This window comes from Artibeus jamaicensis, unplaced genomic scaffold, assembly GCF_021234435.1.
Source record: "Artibeus jamaicensis isolate MK-2021 breed Jamaican fruit bat unplaced genomic scaffold, CSHL_Jam_final scaffold_833, whole genome shotgun sequence".
In the NCBI taxonomy this organism is placed as follows: Eukaryota; Metazoa; Chordata; class Mammalia; order Chiroptera; family Phyllostomidae; genus Artibeus; species Artibeus jamaicensis.
The window spans coordinates 20,842,548-20,858,518 of NW_026522056.1; positions in this window are offsets into that span (position 1 = coordinate 20,842,548).

Below are 15,971 nucleotides of genomic sequence, written 5' to 3' on the forward strand. Positions count from 1 at the left end.
AATGTACCAAACGTCACTCAATTGTCTACATTAAAGTGGATAATTTTACAGTAGTGCATTTAGCCTCATTTAAAAACATCCTGCCCATGGAGATTATTGTCTATTTTTAATGACGTTAAATTGAATGACATGCCATCAAAATTTCAATTTTTAAAAATGTTCTAGTAATTTGTCTGAGCACTTTGCTTTCTGCTGTAATTCTTGTTGTTGGGTTTTGCTTTGTCTGGTTTTTCCAGCTGGGGGGTAAGGGGACTTGTCATTGCTGATTGTTTTATTGTTTTATTTTTTGTTTAATTTTTAAGTCACGCTCAAGATACAGCAGGGCACTGAATCAACCAAACATAAAGTGATCTTCTGAGCTTCCTAAAGGACATATAACAAAATCAAATATCTGAGATACAGTCTTCAAAACTTTAACTGCTATTTGACTATTTACTCATGTATTTCTGTAACAGTTTTGTATACTAATCTAATTTTACCAATTAAATTACAAGTTATATGACTGCAAAAAACAGTATTTTTTATTTCTCTTCAGTTCACTCATGTCACTCTGGAAATACGGTGGGTGTTTTAAAAAATCACCTTTGATTGATCATTTTCTTCTATTTTCAACATAACTAAACTTAAACTGGAATTCTTATATCAATGAATAATATTTTGGAATATTTTTTAACTTTTGTTTAGAATTTCAAAGAATAGAAATTGATCTACATTATTCTGTCCTGAATTGAACAGAATTCTCTCTTAAACAAAGGACTTTTTAAGGTTACTTCTTACACACATTATTAGTAAAGTAAGACTTTGACTTTGATATTTAACCTTTAAAACCATACCCTTTCAGAAGCTCTGAAATCACTTCGGCAAAACTAGAAACAGTTTCTATGCAATCAGCACATTTATTTACATACCCACTGTCTTATTTCTTCAACGTGTCTTTGAAACTCTAAACTTGACAGTTTTTGAAAAGGTGCCTTGTTTCAACATAAAACTTTGAGAACACCCATAACACGGCTGTTTCTTTTCAAAAGAAGGAATGCAGGGGGTTTTTTTTCTGTTTAAACAAATGCAATTCTTTTATTGCCAATTTTTTTAAGTGCCCATTAACAAATCTAACAACCTTATTAAGTATTTTTAACCATTTAACAATGCTGTTAGAACTTGATATAAATTCTTCTACAATATATAAAAGTTTCTCAGTCTTTAGTCATTCTTTGAACCTGTAACTACATACCTGACTATTTCTTTCCCAAATGCTGCTTTAATATTATATATTTCATTATGTTATGATAGGATTTCCTTAACAAAAAAAGAACAGAACAAAAACTCTGTTCTTCAGTTCGTGAAGTTGATGATAAATTCTTATTAGATTGTTTCAGTATTTTTTTCTACTTCTAGATCTGTATGTGCCTGTTAAAGGGCACACTCAATATTAATTCCACTCAGTTGTAACCTGCTGGAAATACCAGCAACTGCTTCTTCTAGCCTGCATCGAAAAAGGTCTTCTCTCCAGCAAAAAAATAAATCAATCTGAAGCTCATTTAAAAGTCAACAAATGGGTGGTCAAGGAATGTGTTCAAAGGACCCATGGACAAAGCCAAAGCAGGGGAAGAGTCTGAGGAGGGGGTGAGTGGGTGGGGGAAAGTCATGGCTGGAAATGGAGACAACTGTACTTGAACAACAATAGATAAGCAGCCCAGGCTGGTGTGGCTCAGTGGATTGAGCACTGGCCTGCGAACCAAAGGGTCACTGGTTTGATTCCCAGTCTAGGGCACAAGGCTGGACTGCGGGCCAGGGAAGGGCAACCACTCACTGATGTTTCTCTTTCTCTCTCTCTTCTCCCCTTTCTTCTGCTCTCTAGAATTATATAAATAAAATCTTTTTAAAAAGATAAGCAAAAAATTTTTAAGTAAAATAAAAATCAACAAGTGGTACCTCACTAATTTATCTCAATCTTATGGAAATTCTGGTTTATTTGCACTTCTTTGCTTTTAAGAGTCTAAGCTGGATGACATGAAATGCTGTATTATCCAAAAATGTTTGAAGCTTTTTAATGTTCAATTAATTTGTTATCGGAAGAAACGTAAAACTATAATATGGCCTGAAAACGAACACAAATACACCTGAAGTGCTAGATTAGCTCATCAGAGCCTAAGGGAACCGTCGTCCACAACGTTTATCCCATCAAAGGACTGTGCCCTACTTCAACCCCCATACATGTATCTTCTATTTTTCGTTGCTTCAATTCACAAACATCTCTCTATCACAGTGGTGTAACCATGGTACAACCAAAGCAAACCAGGACTTATAAAGCTAAATCCACGGTCCGTAAATCATATTCTAACAAAATGTGTGATGCCCTCTCTCATTTTCTTGGAATGAAAAGATAAAGTGGACTGGCACATTAGAATTGTGGTCATTCATTGCTCGCCATTCACTGGACCACAGAACATGTACGTGTTCTGTTCTCACCATGTAAGCTATATTATTATATCAAGTGCCCTGAGAACATGATGGAAATGGATGGTGTGTTCTTCAGTTGGGCAGTACCAGCGACAAATTCACTTCCTCCTGTACAAACACTAGGTAGGTGCTGATAGGCAACAATATTGCCAGAACAGGAAAAGAAAAGGACGGATCTGCTTCCTAAAAATAAGTTAGATATGGGTATTTTCAGCAAGTAGACCATTAAACACCAATAATCCCCAATCCTTCTTCTAAAGAAATTGAGGGCAATTAAAGATGAAAATCGGCTAATGATCATCAAAAAGATAGGACAATTACCCCAAAGAAGATCTTGGCCTCAGAAAATAGGAGGCATTCACAGATCCTTGATAGGCCATTAGCCTGCCCCAGTGGAAGGAAATCTCCGCCTTGCTTCAAATGCTTTACCTTGAATGTTAGAAACTAGTAGCCCCTGAATGTCTGGTAAATAACATCGATCAACACCAGCGACTGGGTATGAAAAGGAACTAAAACATGCTGCATTTATAAGAAGTTATGCAGCCATCCATCATCTGCCTTTGACACCTAGGTAGCAGCAACACAGAACTGGGGGCTCGGGAGAGGGAGGGAAAAGGAAAAGGACTGCAGAGTAAGCAGTACCCAGATCAACACGCTGTTGAGAAAAGTAGATGTTAAAAAATTAACTGGAAAAGATAGGCATGTTTTTACATTTAAATCCACAAATCATTACATAATAAAGTTTGCTTGTTACTAAATATGGTGAAAGAAAAGAAAGTGCAGTAAGCTGAAGACACAGTCTCTGTCTCAAATGTTCTTAGCTAATCAGCAATGAGAAACATACTTTATTTCTAATACAGCTCCTTGATGATTCCCATGATGATGTACTGTTACAAAAACCTTTCTAATCTCAGATACCTCACTCTACCCTTATCAAACACTTGTAAATTATATGTTACTACACAAACCATAGTTAGAAGCGTGACTGTTACAGGTAAACTTTGTATCACCAATGCACATTTTACCATGAATAACACAGGAAATGTAATGGTCTGTAATCCATTTTGAACTGTGAACTAGAAAGTGCTACAAAAGCCCATTATATTTAAAGATTAAAGGGGGAAATATTAGATTGTCAACATCTCAAGCTGCAAGCCTGTATTTTTTTAAAAAGCCATTTCAAAGTGATGAAATAAAACATGATTCCATTTGTATTTATTGACTTTACTTTTCAAATTTGCTGAAAGGACCAAGAAATTTTTTGTAATTCCTGCAGGGGAAAAAAATGCAACCACCATTCGATTCTAACAGAGTATATTTGCTTTCAAAATGCCAGGAACGCATTCATGCTTTATCCATTACCTAAACCCTTGCCATTCATAATCCACAGTAAACAAGAGAAGGTGAAGATGAGTTTCTTTAAGAATAGGATCAAAGGCATTTGTGGGGCCAGTTCTACTTCTGCTGAGAATATCTGGCTTAAGACCAGACACCTAGACTTCTTGCCTGCAAAGACAGGACACATCACAAAAGTCGATGGTAAAGAAGGTGCTTGAACCTGGGCCAGGACAGACGGTAGAGGCAGAACAAAAAACAAAATTTGGAGCCAAACAGCCATTGCTAATTACTCTTTTCTTGTAAGAGTGAGACAGCTCACATATAAACAAGTTCATTAACAAGAAAACCAAAAGGAATTTTTGCTCCCAGATTTAGGGATGGAACAGGGTGAAGACAAAGCATTAAAAGTAGAACTTTTTATAGAAAAAAAAGAAAAGAAACAGTTTTCTTTTCAAAGACTCTGAAAATGCCTTGCGTCAAAAAGCACAGCATGCAGTGGACGTATCACTACGATAAAAACGAGTTAGAGAAAAAACATCTGGATGCAACAAGTAGCCCCATTAACAATTATAAATAATGGAAGTCTATGATTTCCATGATGAATACACTGCCCTCAGCGTCAGCCATTCAAGGTCAAAGGCAAAGGCTAATTAATTAATTGATTTCTATGACTGTTTTATTCTTTAAAAATTAAGTACATTCTAACACTTCAAAGTATTAGTCTTTATTTAAACCAGAACAGAGAGGTCTCAAAGGCAATTATCCCATGAACTACTCATAAGCTCAGAGGCTTTGTGCTAAATGTATAAATATGCTCAGTTCTGAGAATGGCCCCATAAAATTCTGAGAATAAAAGCTACTGCCTTTTCAACATTTTCTCCAGTGCTGCGTCTTAACACATGGGGATATGGAGAGTGTACCTGTTTAAAGTTTTTGGTCTCCTCATCTTAGTCAGATTTATTTAACATAAACCAGAACTTTGAAACTAACAGACTAAATTTCTGCCTTCATTACATTTGCCAATTTCAGGGGCAGGTTGGGAGGGAGGTATGAAATTGATTATTTTCTTCCACGCATTTCTGTAAGCTGAGATAAGAAAAAAGAAAACAGGTATCATCATATCTTCTCCTAAAGGGCACAAATATTATAAAGTAAGTCTTTATTTCTATAATGTGAGGTACCAAAGAGTTTTGTGGAAAGGCCTTACTCAATAATGAACACTGCATTAGAAAGTTTTCTTTTACTTTCAACCAGATTTCTCAGCTTCAGGGTTATTAACGTTATGAATCAGATAATTCTTTGTTTTGGGGAGCTGTTCTGTGCACCTTAGGATGTTTAGCAGAATCCCTGACTCTACTCAGTAAGGCCAATCATACCTTCCTCCAATTTGTGACAACTAAAAATTGCCAAGTGTCTCTTGTGGGACCGAATCATTCCAGTCGCGAGCCACGATTTGCCTTTTTCACAGATAGTTATACGAATAATGCAGAAACAAGGATGGACAAGACTGTTGGCACCTCCGCACCTGTCGAATAACAGCACTTTATTTCTGTAATGAGACCTGATGCTTGTCACCTGAGGAGCAACAGAAATGTCAGTTATAAGATTACAATTATGATTAAGGAGATAACATGAAAGGACAACGGTCGTAATGGGCACGTCCTCTCTCCACTGGTTTCAACCAAGGTACCCCAAGGTACCTGCCTCCCTACCCCCTCACCCCAAAGGACAGATGAAATTATGTCTACAGTGGATGTCTAAGGTGAGATATCTAAGACTAGGATTCTGTCTCAGGCTCTGAGGCATGGATCCCAGGAGGAATCTGAAGGAAAGTGAGCGGACAGTCGGGAAAGAGAGCCAAGTAGGAAAAGGTTGTCATTGTGATCTAGCGTCAGCCGGACACCAGAAAAGCCTGGAACAGAAAAACTGGCCCCGCAGAGTGGGTCCTGCCTGGAGCACGTCCTGTCTGGAGGCGAGGGCTGAGCTCTTACACCACGTCAGCCACTGGGGCAAGGCAGCTCCCACGGGTGATGGCAACCCTTCGAAAAGGCTGAAGTCGTGCACCCTTCGCAGTGCCCACTCAACACCCACGCAGATGGAGGACGGGGGCCCAGGTACGGCTCAGGGATCGGGGGCGCCAATGCTTTCCCCTGCAGATGCCTCAGTCTCGCAGGAGAACAAACACACCGGCGGGATCTACCTCCAGAGACAATTTGTTTAGTCTGTTGATTATGATAATACCTTTCCCATTGTAATTTACATAATTATATTTTATTCTGCAGAATTGTAATTATAGGGGTTTGGAACTTAACAGAAAGTACGTTATCTTCATTTTTGTGGAAAATAACATGAAATTTGTTTTCTGAATGAAAATGTTATAAGTTCTTTTTTTTTGCTCTCATATTAGGTTTCATAACTGTGGAATATTGAAATGAGAGTATTTTTCTTTAATATTCTCTATATATTTCCAAAATATTTGGATAAAGTAGTTTTTAACTTTATAGTCTCAAGATATCCCTTTTACATTCTTAAAAATTACTGAGGATCACAAAATCTTTTGTTTATAGGGATCATATAGACCCACATTTACTGTGTGAGAAATTAATACAAGAAAATTTAAAATATTTATTGTTTTTTCTTTAAAATATATTTTATTGATTATGCTTTTACAATTATCCCATTTCCCCCCTTTACTCCCCTCCAACCTGCACACCCCCTCCCACCTGCATTCCCTCCCTTAGTTTATGTCCATGAGTCATACATATAAGTTCTTTGGCTTCTCCATTTCCTATACTATTTTGAACCTCCCCCTGTCTATTTTGTACCTACCATTTCTATTACTTATTCCTTGCACCTTTCCCTTTTTCTCCCCCCCCATAACTCTCCATGTAATCTCCATTTCTGTGATTCTGTTCCTGTTCTGGTTGTTTGCTTAGTTTGTTTTTGGTTTTTGTTTTTGATTTTTTTGGTTCAGTTATTGATAGTTGTGAGTTTGTTGTCATTTTACTGTTCATATTTTTGATGATCATCTTTTTCTTAGATAAGTCCCTTTAGTATTTCATATAATAGGGGCTTGGTAATAATGAACTCCTTTAACTTGACCTTATCTGGGAAGCGCTTTATCTGCCCTTCCATTCTAAATGAAAGCTTTGTTGTATACAGCAATCTCGGATGTAGGTCCTTGGCTTTTCATGACTTGGAATATTTCTTTCCAGCCCCTTCTTGACTTCAAGGTTCCTTTTGAGAAATCAGCTGATAGTCGAATGGGAACTCCTTTGTAGGTGACTGTCCCCTTATCTCTTGCTGCTTTTAAGATTCTCTCCTCTTTAATCTTGGCTAATGTAATTATGATGTGCCTTAGTGTGTGCTTCCTTGGGTCCAACTTTCCTGGGACTCTCTGAGCTTCCTGGACTTCCTGGAAGTCTATTTCCCTTGCCAGACTGGGGAAGTTCTCCTTCATTACTTTTTCAAATAAGTTTTCAATTTCTTGCTTTTTCTCTTCTTCTTCTGGCACCCCTATGATTCAGATGTTGTAATGCTTAAAAGTGTCCTGGAGGTTCTTAAGACTCTCCTCATATTTTTGAATTCTCGTTTTGTTATTCTGCTCTAGTTGAATGTATATTTCTTCCTTCTGCTCCAAATCACTGATTTGAGTCCCAGTTTCCTTTCCATCACTGTTGATTCCCTGTGCATTTTCCTTTATTTGGCTTTTCATAGCCTTCACTCTTTCCTCTGTTTTTCAACCATACTCAACCAATTCTGTAAGCATCCTGATTACCAGTGTTTTGAACTGTGCATCTGATAGGTTGACTACCTCTTCATTGCTTAGTTGTATTTTTTCTAGAGCTTTGATCTGTTCTTTCATTTGGGCCATTTCTTTTTGGGTAGGTATACCTGTTACATAATAAGGGGCAGAGTCTTAGATGTTTGCTAGGGTAGGGCAACCCTGTATGTGGGGGAGGGACCAGAGAGGGAACAGTGCTGCTTGTTCTGCTCTCTGCTGGCTTTCAGGCATTCCCCCTGCTACCCACAAGCAAATTGGGCCTTCCTGATGCTGATTCCTGGGATGGTGGTTTTGCGTACATTCTAGGACCCTGTGGGTCTCTCCAACAAAGTCTCCTGTGAGGCTGAGAGTTTCTCCCACTGCCACCTCAACCCCCACAGGTGTTTTCAGTCAGAGTTTTGAGGTTTTATTTCCCCGAGCTGGAACCCTGGCTTGCATGGTCTGTCTCATTCCCCAGTTGTTCCCCTGGATTATCCACATGCAAATGTGGGACCACCCAGTACACCAGCTACCACTTTGCTGTGAGTCCTTTCATCCTGGTTGCCCCTCTCTGCCCCTCCTACCAGTCTGGGTGAATATTTCTTCTTTAACTCCTTTGATTGCCAGACTTCCATACAGTTTGATTTTCTGTCAATTCTGGTTGTTTTTGTTTTTAAATTTGTTGTTGTCCTTCTTTAGGTTGCGCAAGGAGGCACAGTGTGTCTACCTATGCCTCCATCTGGGCTAGAAGTTAAATATTTATTGTTAATAGTAACCTATTCCCTGTTAACATATAGACTATGCTTGCTATTATCATGTAAAATGGCCATATTTTTCAAAAAATAGTGAGAAGAATGGTATTGTTTTACATTTTGAAACTCTACGTAGTGTCTGAGTTAATAGAAAAGTTGAAAAACTTGTTTAGTTTATCAACACAATTATCCTCACACAGGTCTGAAAAGTGCCAAGTATTTTAATTGCCTTTCACATAATTATGGATAGTTTCTTTTATTTCTACACCAAAACTTGACAGTTAGTAGTTTTTAAAGGGTAGTTGTAATGTAGACTCTGAACCCACATCAATAACTTTGTATACTCTTATAGTAAAATTCCCTGCTCCATCTTAAAACTTGAATGGATCTTTTTTTACCTAAGCATGATTTTGTAATATCATCCATTGCCATGTGGAAAATATTAGCTTACTGAGAGAGATAATCTTCCAAATATTGATACATTCCATTAGTCAAAAAAAACACGTTTAATATTACCACTGATCTCATCAGAAAAGTTTTTGAGTATTAAGAAGTCAAGTTCATAGAAACAGACACAAGATTTCCAAAATTCCAATTTTCACTGACAACAAACATTATTAGTTCTTTTCATTTAGGGGACACACTCACTTTATTCACTTCGAAAAAAAAGTGTACTAAATGTTCAACTCTGATTAACTATAGTCCATCTGTAACTTATTCTTTCAAGTAAAAATGGTGTTCCTTGAAAGAATTGGCTAATTCAACAATCATAATTCAATAAGCAGTACAGATGCTTTGTGTATACTTTCCATTTCTTCCCACAGAAACATTTAAAAGATGTGTACTCAGAGATCGGGATGAGTAAACTTAATAATCATTACTGCTTCATCAAGAATATTCATAAGTGAAACTAGGTGTGTGCGTGTGTGTGTCCAATGCAAGAGGTTATTGATGGAGAATACACAACTACTGCTACAGCCTGCTCCTACTGCCTTCATCTGTGCTAAGGTGCCAGCCCTGTTACCCATCACTGCTTTTGTATCCCTAAAATAACTATTAGTGAAAAAGGAAAATAATGTCTTAGTATTACCATGAAATTAGTTTTGACTCCCAAAGTGCCTAAAACCTACTCTTAAACATCCACAGAGGACCATGGATCACACTTTTAGAACCACCCTGATATGTTAAAAAACCTTTACAGACATTCTCTATATTCTCACTGTGTTTTCATATACTGGTTTTTTGCTTAAAGGACATATTCACATGAATGAGCAGTTTTATCTCAGTCCAACAATGAAGACAACAGTCTCAAGGAACTCCCAGGTGCTTGTCTTTTCCTCTCATTCTTAGATGTGTTCGTGGAGACCTGATTTCAAATGGTGCAAATCTGGGCCTTGGATGGAAAAGAAAGAATGAGAAACAGAGTATGTACAGAAGGGTGAAGGTACAAGTTAGCAGTTACTATGCAAACCTTTTTTGTTTAATATCTCAATGACTTGATTAAGTGAAAAATCAATCAATCAAATTACTTCTGTGGTCATTGTTCATTCTACCCCCTGATTATAAAAGGAAACATTTATTGTAATCCAGTTCGTATACAATCCCCTTTCACATCACTGGAATCCACTACTCATTAAAATTGGAGTAGTGCCTCAGAAACAGTCAAATATGGAAAAATCATTGTGCATCCCTGTAATTGAGCATAGCGGGTATTACAGCTATCTTTAAAAAACGGAAGGAGCTCTAAGGAAATTCTTCATATCATATTTAGGAACAATTAATTCCCAATAGGTTATTTGATACTCTGTGCACTGCCAATGCAATCATTCTAGAGATTTTCATTAAAATTTTATTATATAAAAGGGGAAAAAAACTGTCTGTGTGAAATTTATTTTTACCCTATTCAAATGTGGTGAGTTCCTATCTGACCCAGTCTGGAGACCCTTGGGCTGATTTTCATGCCAAATTCGGCCACTGTACAGTATTTAATTTACCTTTGCTCCACTGCAAACTGGAAAAATGTGTGCAGAATCTTGGGTAAACTGCTATAATGGGGATTTGTAACATTTATGATATAGGTTACATTGAGAAGTGGTTTTACAGGCAATGCCTGTTGAGGAATTATAGGAAGACAAACAATGAGCAAGACTCATTAATCTACAGTCAATAACATCTATGTAAAATTAAATTGAAGAATGCCAAATTATAATAAGAATGAGTGAAATTATTTCATAATTGTACATAGAGAACATTACAGTATTAGTGCAAGAGGATATTTTGCATGTCTAAATTTAAGCCAAAGTCTTGAGATTTAAGAATTATGCTTTCTGATACTAAACAACCTCTTGTGATCTATGAAGCTTATTGAAGAACAAGAGAAAGATTTTCTTAATAAATGGTGTTCAATAATGCTCAACTTTGATCCCCTAGTTTATGCTTATGGAACTGATAGATCCAGGGAAACATCATTGTACTTTAAAGTTATTTTTTTTACCATCAAGCAATTTCATATATTCCAAGAAAAGTAAGGAAATCATATCAATTGTCAAATGATTCAAATAAAAATTAGTCTTTCTTAGTTATCCATTTTATTTTCTCATTTCTTCATTTCCACTTGCAAGTGCAAATACAAATGAAGCCTAAATGTCATTTTTTTCTACCATACAATACAATCTGAGGATGAAAACCACTTGTAGAATGTCATATATGACTAGCGTGTTAAAAATACATATTTAGCAGATTAGAGGAATCTCATATATTACATAAACTATTAAGCACAGTTATATTTTTTCTTTATACTTAACACTATTATTCCAATTCTAAGTTAGATGCAAGCTGTCTTGCTTGAATCTTTTTATATCATAGGTCTTTGTCATCTCACTTTTGGAATTAAATCTCTATCCTAACAGAACATTTCTCCAACTATTCTCTAAGGGTCTCACATTGAAATTAATTCAACAAGGGCTATCACACGTTTGTAGGTGGCTGATCACAATAGCCTCTAGAGTGTTCTTTAAAAAGAAACCTACAGATAGTTTCCAAAAGCTTCTTATTCTTCCAAGATAGTGAAATCTATCTTAATGGTTCAATTCGAATATAATTTAAAAGAAAGAACCTTTAGTAAGTTAACCATTATGTTACTAAAATAACTGAGTTAGCAGTTAAAGAGATATAAAATCTTTATGAGGGTTTTTATTAGATTTCTTCACTCTGTACAGCTTAGTCAAGTTGAGAAGGTAGTTCTTCCCCTATTAGATCAGCATTCCCATGGTTCTATCTTGTCTTAAGCAGGGCCTTCAGAAGAATATAATTACCTATCTCTTCTCTTCATTCTATTAAAATCCAATAATAAAAGAGATCCAGGATATCCCAACATTCAACTGATTTGGACTCACCTGATTATTAACTTCACCTTAAAAATTTTTAAATAAAGTGTTATCTAAACCCCATCAGTATTTGCTTTATTGAGATCATCTCATGCTATCGTCAATATGTGATCCAAAGGCCTTGACTAAAAAGGCAGTGGACTGGAGGTGCATTGTCCCACCGTGAGTGTGTAAACCACATTATGCCCCTGAATTCCATACATGACAAATGGCCATAGGCCTGTTTTTAATGTTGTCTTACTGGCATCAGTTGGTGGTATAAAAATGACCTAACTTTTTCCACTGTCCTCTTATTTTTGGTTCTATTTTTAATGTAAGTCTATTTTGTCCTCAGATTATCAAATTCAATTTTGTATAAGTGACCATGAAACATGCCTACATGCCATTATTAATTTATTCTGTGGGAGTACAGTATAAATATTGTAAAAGGGAGGTAAAATTTTTATGATTTGTAGACATTAACTAACCATTTGCATTATTTCATTATTTGTCTAAATGCTCAATCCAAGAAAATAATTATTTTTATAAAAAAAAGATGATAAATATGCTATATAATACTTTAAAAGTATTCCACTGTTATTATCAATGATAATAATCCCTCAAATGAACTGTGTAGGAAATATACAAAGTGAAAATCCTTGTTGCTCAATAAATACATTAATGAACTGCTTCATATTTCCTCTGTGAAAGATTGGGTCATCCCAGAGCAGACACAGAGGAGGGCTTTGCTCTGGCTTTAGCTGGTTTGTCTCAAGTCTGGTGAGTTCTGACTATGTAGAACATGTGTATAATATATACCTACATTAGAATCAAATGTATATGATTTTATATTATGTATATTTTATACATATATACTGTGTTAGAATGTGTGTGTGTGTGCGTGTGTGTGTGTAGAACTAATTCTAGGCTTAACATCTGCTCTAGATAACTCTAGATTCCACAGTCAGTTAGATTCATCCCAAACTCAAAATTTTTCAGCCAACCTCCAGATCAGTCAACAGCAAACAATATTTAAGCAACAAATATTTATAAAAATTCTGTTGGACAGAAGGTTTAGTCCCTTACAAGGATTTACAGTGAATAATCACAAACTAGACATAGAATCTTGGAAGTGAGTCGAAACTGGCAGGAGCCTTGAGGAGTTCAGAAATGAGACCAAGTCGACGGGCAGTATGATGTCACTGCGCCTCTACTCTCGGTGGCTATCTTCAGGATGAAATGTTCCAAGTAGAACTCATTTGCCTCCATGCTCCTATTTTCCAGTCAACCAACAAGCAATGAAAGATTTACTATATACCACATGTTTGCAAGGTGACAGGAACACTAAAGGAACAAAGTAGACCCAGTTCTTGCCCTCTAAACTTACAAACTTAACAGAAAAAGAAAGAAGATAGAGAAATTACATATGCAACAACTGTAATAGCATAAACAATAGCAAATGAAATACAATAAAGAAACCACATATGTGATTAACATGATGAATGAATGAATGAATGAATGAATGGGGACATAGATGGACAGAACCAAGTCATTTGGGGAAAGAAAAAATTCTGGTTTTAGTCAAACAAACCAAATTCCCTAAAACATGTAATAGGCTTAACACACCACATGTAGTATGGTGTAAAATTCTCAGAAATCGGCTCTTTGCAATGTTTTCTCTGAATTGCATCACTTTGCCTACAAATTCTTGAGGGTGAGCATTTCTTTGAACTGTCTGCTAGGCTTTCCTATTCAAGAATGCAACTCTGAAAAGTCCTGGGCTGCGCTTGGACCCCCCACTCAGACATCTCCCCTTGACCAATGAGAGTTCACATGTGACACCCAAAATCTTCCAGACCATGTTTCCCTCAGCTCTACGGAAAGCCCTTTAGAACAAGTTCTTGGTTTTCTTTCTCTCCAACTTGCAACATTTGTGAATTGGCTTTATACATGAACAATGCAAACTTGGTGAAGCATCTTCTCTGCTGAGAACTTTTGTAACTCTCCAGCACAAACAAAATTAATCCAGATGACAGAACAGGAAGTTATTATTCAGAACATCACATGAACTCAGTTAAATGAAGTGATGGAAACTGAAAAAAGTAAATCAAAATTAACCAAAAAGGAAGGGAAAACTCAAGGCCCAAGCAATTGCCAAAGACACTAAACTGTATAAATAACCGTGCAAAGACACTGGGCACGAAGTGAGCATGGGCTTCTAAATCATTTAATCTAATTGTATTTTTGAAAAACAAGTCTGGATGCCCAATCACCATGGGAGTTTTAAAGACTTGTGTGACTGAGTTGCCTGAAACAGGGGGAAGAGAAATGAGAGACAGTTGTTTATTCTTCAGCATCAGCACTACGCTCAGAGCCAAATCACTCCAGCAGATGTACCACGGTCTCACGTAGACTCTTGCTATATCCTTGTAGTATACCGAAGTCATTAGCATTCTTGGATTATTTCATTTCACTTCTCAACAACCAATCTTTTTTCACAGTTTGTAAAAATTACCTTGTTTGCCTTATTTTTACAGCATCTGTATTTAATAAAATAATCCAGGGATTAAGGAATAAGTGAGACATCACTTGGAACATGATCAAGTGCTAAACTCTGTCCCCTTTTCATGCTTTAAATTTTTATTTAATCTTATCACTAGATTCAGACAGTCAGACACTGATGCTCAAGAGTCTGGAGCAAGTGAGCAGAGAAGCTAGGGCCGAGGAGGATTTTGTTCCACAAGCCAGGTAATACTTTCCTCTCTCCCAGACTGCAGAGCCAGGGGATGATCCCAGGGATTGGGCTGGTGGCACTGTCCAGGACCAGCCCTGGCCTCCATTGTCCCCCACCCCATGACAACAGAAGTCTCTCCACCAGACTGTCCCAGGCGGAAGTTTGGCTGTTGCCATCATTCATCACCTCCCTTGGTTCCTGCCCACTTCCCATGTCTCATTCTCCAGCTAGTCTGACAATTCCGCGAATTAGCCAACACCCTTTCAATAAAATCTTTTCTGTTTAAGCCAGAATTGGTTTCTGTTTGTGGCCACAAAGTACCCTGAGTAAACAGGGGGATTGGGTGGACTTTCAGACAATGAGTGTACCATTTTCTGGATGGTGCTGGAGGCTATCCTAAATTTCTAACTTACATATATTTCTCAGAGACCAAAAGTAACAGGTAAAATAGAGCTGGGCTCATTATTCTTGATAGGTTGGTCTGATTCTAACACCAGATTGCAGGTAGACATCGGAGTTCCATTTAATAAGCCTGGGGTTAAACACAGTACTGAGTTCCATTTGGGGTTAAACACTGTACTGAGTCTGAAACTCCTACTATTAGGTATAGTTCATCCAGGTTCTTTAGACCTTCTAAAGTTAACTGACACCAAAGGAAGATTTTGGTCTTCAGGACTTTTTGACTAATTTCTCAGTACTATTTTTTCTGTTAAATTCCTACTAAAGTAAAAATAGTATCTGGAATACACATCATGAAATTCTTCTCATTTTATCCATTATTGACTGGCATAGCCTGGAGGAATTCAAGCTTCCTCCCAAGTATCCAATTTAAATTAAGTTTATATGTCATAGGAAATTTTGATGCAAAAATCTACCATCATTCTCTGGTTTCAGTTACAAATGCACTCAGCTGTGAACAGCAGAAAATTCTACCACAGCAGCTTAAACAATAAGTGGAACATTTGACACTTTAACTAGGAGTCTAGACTATAATCCTTTGCCTCAATGATGCCCTCAGAAACCCAAGAACTCCCGGCTTCCTGCCCCACAATTCTCTGCATGCGGTTTTTCCTCCCTGTGGTCATGTCCTACCTGTCTAAATATCATTCTCATGTTCAAGGTAGAAAGAACAACAGAGGTAAGACAAAACGTTTTTCCTGGGAATAATTGGTTTTTTAATTTGAAAAGCAAAACTTTCCTGGGGGCCTTTTCGATTGTATTGTTGTCTAGAATTATGTTCAAGATCATTTCTAGTTGCAAAAAAAGCTGCAAATTCAAAACTTTTTTTTAGCTTCATGATTCAGGGAGGCAAAGGAATAGGGAGCTCAAATGAGCATTAAATGAGTCAATCTGCAGAGTCTGCTGTGCATCATGGCATGATTTTGATCAAGGAGACCCCATGATTCCACGGCCTTAATGGAAATGTGGTCAGATTTTTGGTTTGTGTTTGCTGTTTGTATCATGTTTATTTGGCCCAAAGGACAGTGAGGAATTCATAGTTCTCATTTTGAAGCACTCAGTCATCAATATTCATCTTTAGCTGACTGTCTGTTTTAATT